Source organism: Coregonus lavaretus (genome assembly GCF_964263955.1).
Source record: "Coregonus lavaretus genome assembly, chromosome: 23".
Taxonomy (NCBI): Eukaryota; Metazoa; Chordata; class Actinopteri; order Salmoniformes; family Salmonidae; genus Coregonus; species Coregonus lavaretus.
This window is the reverse complement of record NC_140010.1, coordinates 29,386,683-29,392,682: the sequence shown is the minus strand read 5'-3', so window position 1 is coordinate 29,392,682 and position 6,000 is coordinate 29,386,683. Positions and strand designations below refer to the sequence as shown.

Below are 6,000 nucleotides of genomic sequence, written 5' to 3'. Positions count from 1 at the left end.
GAGAGAGAGAGAGAGAGAGAGAGAGAGAGAGAGAGCAACCTTGGGGAAATCCTCTGCATAATCATTCACAGCAGACTAGTTAATTTCCTCAGTGAAAACAATGTACTGAGCAAATGTCAAATTGGCTTTTTACCAAATTACTGTATAACAGACCACATATTCACCCTGCACACCCTAATTGACAAACAAACAAATGAAAACAAAGGCAAAATCTTCTCATGCTTTGTTGATTTCAAAAAAGCTTTTGACTCAATTTGGCATGAGGGTCTGCTATACAAATTAATGGAAAGCGGTGTTGGGGGAAAACATTATAAAATCCATGTACACAAACAACAAGTGTGCTGTTAAAATTGGCAAAAACACACACATTTCTTTCCACAGGGCCTTGGGGTGAGACAGGGATGCAGTTTAAGGCCCACCCTCTTCAACATATCTATCAACGAATTGGCGAGGGCACTAGAACAGTCTGCAGCACCCGGCCTCACCCTACTAGAATCTGAAGTCAAATGTCTACTGTTTGCTAATGATCTGGTGCTTATGTCCCCAACCAAGGAGGGCCTACAGCAGCACCTAGATCTTCTGCATAGATTCTGTCAGACCTGGGCCCTGACAGTAAATCTCAGTAAGACTAAAGTAATGGTGTTCCAAAAAAGGTACAGTTGCCAGGAGCACAAATACAAATTCCATCTAGACACCATTGCCCTAGAGCACACCAAAAACTATACATACCTCGGCCTAAACATCAGCACCACAGGTAACTTCCACAAAGCAGTGAACAATCTGAGAGACAAGGCAAGAAGGGCCTTCTATGCCATCAAAAGGAACATAAAATTCAACATACCAATTAGGATCTGGCTAAAAATACTTGAATCAGTTATAGAACCCATTGCCCTTTATGGTTGTGGTGTCTGGGGTTCGCTCACCAACCAATAATTCACAAAATGGGACAAACACCAAATTAAGACTCTGCATGCAGAATTCTGCAAAAATATCCTCACTGTACAACGAAAAACACCAAATAATGCATGCAGAGCAGAATTAGGCCGATACCCGCTAATTATCAAAATCCAGAAAAGAGCCATTAAATTCTACAACCACTCAAAAGGAAGCGATTCCCAAACCTTCCATAACAAAGCCATCACCTACAGAGAGATGAATTTGGAGAATAGTCCCCTAAGCAAGCTGGTCCTGTGGCTCTGTTCATAAACACAAACAGACCCCACAGAGCCCCAGGACAGCAACACAATTAGACCCAACCAAATGATGAGAAAACAAAAAGAGAATTACATTGACATTGGAAAGAATTTACAAAAAAAACAGAGCAAACTAGAATGCTGTTTGGCCCTAAACTGAGAGTACACAGTGGCAGAATACCTGACCACTGTGACCGACCAAAACTTAAGGAAATCTTTGACTATTTACAGACTCAGTGAGCATAGCCTTGCTATTGAGAAAGGCCGCCGTAGGCAGACCTGGCTCTCAAGAGAAGACAGGCTATGTGCACACTGCCCACAAAATGAGGTGGAAACTGAGCTGCACTTCCTAACTTCCTGCCAAATGTATGACCATATTAGAGACACATACTTCCCTCAGTTTACACAGACCCACAAAGAATTAGAAAACAAATCCAATTTGGATAAACTCCCATATCTATTGGGTGAAATACCACAGTGTGCAATCAAAGCACCAAGATTTGTGACCTGTTGCCACAAGAAAAGGGCAACCATTGAAGAACGTACACCATTGTAAATACAACCTATATTTATGTTTAATTATTTACCTGTTTGAACTTTAACTATTTGCACATCGTTACAACAGTGTATATAGACATAATATGACACTTGAAATGTCTTTATTCTTTTTGAACTTTTGTGAGTGTAGTGTTTACTGTAAAAAAAATAATGTTTAATTCACTTTTGTTTATCATCTATTTCACTTGCTTTGGCAATATAAACATATGGTTCCCATGCCAATAAAGCCCTTAAATTGAAATTGAATTGAATTAAGAGAGAGAGACCACTTTTCACTTTTCACTTTGTTTTTCTTTTCCTTTTTCCTTTTTTCTCCTCTCCCTGAGTCTGTCTATCCATAATGGTTTGGATGTGGTGTGTGATGTTTTTCAAAGGAAGCACATTTCACAACGTTACCTGAACCGCAATGCAATTGATTGAGAACATCTGCAGAGATATGCAAGGCCACTTTTCCTCACTTTATCCCATCGATATTAGTGGAGGAGAGGTATCTACTTTCATCCAATCATTGACAGGTGTCTGAAAGTCTGACAGGCCTATACTCCTTATGTCCAGCTCAGCGATTTCACCCCCCCCCCCACACACACACACACTTCTATGACCTTGTCCTAAGTCAACAGCATCATATGGCTAAGGACATTGTACACATCTGAAACCCTCTGTTTCACTGTGAGATCTCATGGCTTAGATAAGACCTGTATTGAGTGTCTCTATAAGTGTTTTCATCAGTGTCCATATGGTTGTATTCTAGCCTAGTTTGAAATGGAAGAGTTTTAAGAGTGATTTTGACCTCAGGGTGGATGGATGGGAGGTCTAGACAGCTTTCTGTTCAGTACATCAAAGTACTGGAGAGAAGCTGAAACCAGGTGGTCTGTTTTTAATGGAGGCCCTTTATACGTTTTATAATAGCCTCTATTGAAAGTGAAGGAGGACTCTTAAACTGTCTGTCTGGCTGGTGGTCTGTATGTCTACCTACACTAGGCTCTAGTATTCTATACTCACGCCATCTCAGATCTGAGTAATCCGTAGAGATGAATCTATCATCGGATGCTTTCATTGGGTTGCAAAGAAATGCAAACAAACACACAACACAAATATGAAATGGTCAACCTCCAAGAATATGCACGCAAGGAAGCGTGCTTGCACACACACACACACACACACACACACACACACACACACACACACACACACACACACACACACACACACACACACACACACACACACACACACACACACACACACACACACACACACACTGTTTGCTGAGGTTTAATGGTATCTGAATGGTATGATGGAAGGAAGACTACAGTAAAGCACCTGACAGAAATGTTTTATTCTCTTCCCATTGGTGCTTTATTAGAGAAGGTTATTCAGTGGTATACATGCCAGGGCATATCAATGGATTGTTAGGAAGTGTTGAGTGATGGGTCTTATCCTGCCATAAGTACACTAATGCAGTAATGGGACCTTAGTGGTGGTAGGGAGGGGGTTTGTCTGTATGTGAATTTTGGCTCTCATTTGTTCACACAGTTTTGTGACTCCGGGTCCAGACCACCCCGATGCAGGTAAATCTAGTTTAATCTCTGTCTAAGAAATATCAAGAGCAGAAGTAGCATGTTGGGACAGTTTCTATTTACAAGAACAGGCCAATTCGATGTAAAACGTCAATAACATTCCATAAAATGAATCTTAATGTCTGAATTGAAAGTGGTCCATTGGGTTTTAGTTAAATACAATCTAAGTGGAATGATAAATTAGCACTTTTTTTGTTGATTACGTATGCATCTACACACGCACGCACGCACATGCACACACACACACACACACACACGCACACCAGCCCTCGGACATGCACAGTAGATCAGATCATTAAAATGAACCACCATTTCCTCTCTAACTGCTTTGCATCCCGATGACATCAGCACATTTCTAATTGACACATAATTGGGTATAATCACAGGATGGGTAAGCTATCCAATTAAAGGAGCCTGCCGGCTGCAGCATGCCATTCTCTTTAAGAAGCCTGTGTTGTTATTTTCTGTTGGCCGTACTGCTCCTTTAGGAAGATAAGAGGCATGCTGGTGTAATGGGATCCCGTCTGTTTGCAAATGAGGAAGGAAATTGTTTGGAGCAGGAATGCTGTTGATTTGTCTTGGAGTGAGTGTATGTGTGTTTGTGTGCAGGTGCACGCCCGTATGTGCACGAATGTGCATGTGTGTGTGGTTGACTTGTCTGGTGAGGGTCAGTAGAGGAAGCGCCTGTTTTGCTTTGAGACAGATCCACACTGAAACCTGATATTTGTATCCTCTCCGTTCTACCATGAAACTACCTCTAATACCCCCCCAAAGCCCCCATTACCTCCTGCTCCCAAACAACACAATAGGCTTGATGACAGGGTCAACTGGGGAGGAAATGGCCCAGGATAGAGCCGGGATAATGGGAATATTCTGGGATAATTGGGGGAATATTCGGGGATTTTGGGAGCAGATTTAGGGAAGCAAAATAGTTTTTCTCTGCAGAGCGATGCCCTTAATTATCTCCTAATCTTCACTGTTGACTTAGGACTTTAGTTGGAAGTCCTGTGTGTGTGTGCACAATCCTGTGAGACATTGAGGGTGTGTATGTGTTTGAGTGTGTTCAACAGCCTGTGAGACAGAGTGTTTGTGTGTGTGGTGTGGTGTGTGTGTGTGGACAGCGAGGGTGTGTGTGTGTGTGTACAGGGTTTCGTTGGAACCCTGTCCAGCAGGTTGTTGTGTCTCGCTAGCTTGTCAGTCAGATGACTCACTAACTGTAAGTCGCTTTGGATAAGAGCGTCTGCTAAATTGCTAAAATGTAAAATGAGTTCATTAGAGGTGTCTCAGTGAAATCTGTCCCCCCTCTGGTGTGTAGGGAGGTGTCATATGTTACAGTGAAATGTGTCCCCATCTCTGGGGCATAGGGAGGTGTTAGGTGACCTGTTAATGATCCCTCTCTCATCACCCTGCCATTAGCTGTCACTGGGGGCATATGTAGGTTCCAACCATGTCCCAATGGACCATAAGCCACATAGGACCACAGCACAGCAGATTCCTATGTACACCACCTGCACTGGCCTCTCGGCTCTGTGAAGCCAACAAAATTGCTCAGGGCAACTTTTTCAGCAAATAGAATTTCAGCAAAATTGACCTAAGATCAGAATGTGTGCAGCCTTATCCTATTACTCCTGGATCTGGGAGATGTCTCCAATCTAGCTCTGTGTGGATTCCGCTATGGTTCCATTCTAGATTCTTTCAGGCCAGTCACTGGCTTCCATACGGACGCCATCTTGGCTCCATGTTGTTCTCCAGTGCCAGGGTTGGGTAATTAGCGCTTCACCAGCTGAGAGCGACGCCGCGCCGGGTACCTGTCAGCACCTCTTCACAGTACTGTCTTTGAAGGTGTGTGGTGTGTGGTTTGTGTGGTGTGTGAGACGAGGGTAGAACAGCGAGACACCTGCTTCGCCACAGGGGGTGACACCAGGCCCCAGCGAGTGGAGTGTGTGTGTCGGTATAGTAATGGCATGTTTTCATGTCGGATCAGAGGTAGAGCAGCTTTACTAGGGATTCAGTTATTCATAAACAATGTAGCAGCATGCCTCTAGGGATATCTTCATGTATTCTAATACTTCATTTTATGCTTAGTTGCTTACCACCAAAAACATGTAGTCAGAAAATAGGGCTATAGCACATAATACACATCTTATACCCAACTATAAAAGTATATGCAGCCTTTTGGGCCTGTATTCATAAAACATTTCCCCCTTGTCGATGTAATCTTATTTATTATGATCTACAAGGCAAAACTGATCCTAGAGCACTCCTACTCTGAGACGCATTATGAATATGGGCATTAAAAGTATAATGTTCATACCATTGGAGAAAATAACGGTAACACTTCATATGAAGGAGGAAACAAAGTACTTTAAGCATATGTTTTCGTTTCAGTCGCCTCCATCTCCTCTAACTGAAGCTAATTGTAGAGATGTTTTTTCTATTGATAATGTAAAATTAACAGCCATACAGAAAGACTCATCTGAAGGTGAAATTACAGAGGAGGAACTTCTGGATGCAATTAAAGACTTTAAGTCCTGGAAAACTCCAAGGTTGGATGGCATACCACTCGAGGTATACCAAACCTTTTTTGATATACTCAGAGGACTGTTATTAGCATGTTTTAACCACTCCTATGTAAATGGTAGATTATCAGACACTCAAGAAGAAGGTCT

At 42.4% G+C, this 6,000-nt stretch overlaps 1 protein-coding gene across 1 annotated transcript in view; it reads left to right on the top strand.

Annotated features, from left to right (window-relative positions):
* Positions 1-6,000, top strand: part of LOC311099071 (ephrin type-B receptor 1) — a gene marked incomplete at both ends in the record, with an annotated part of 313,995 nt that overhangs the window by 16,781 nt on the left and 291,214 nt on the right. The window lies entirely within an intron of this gene.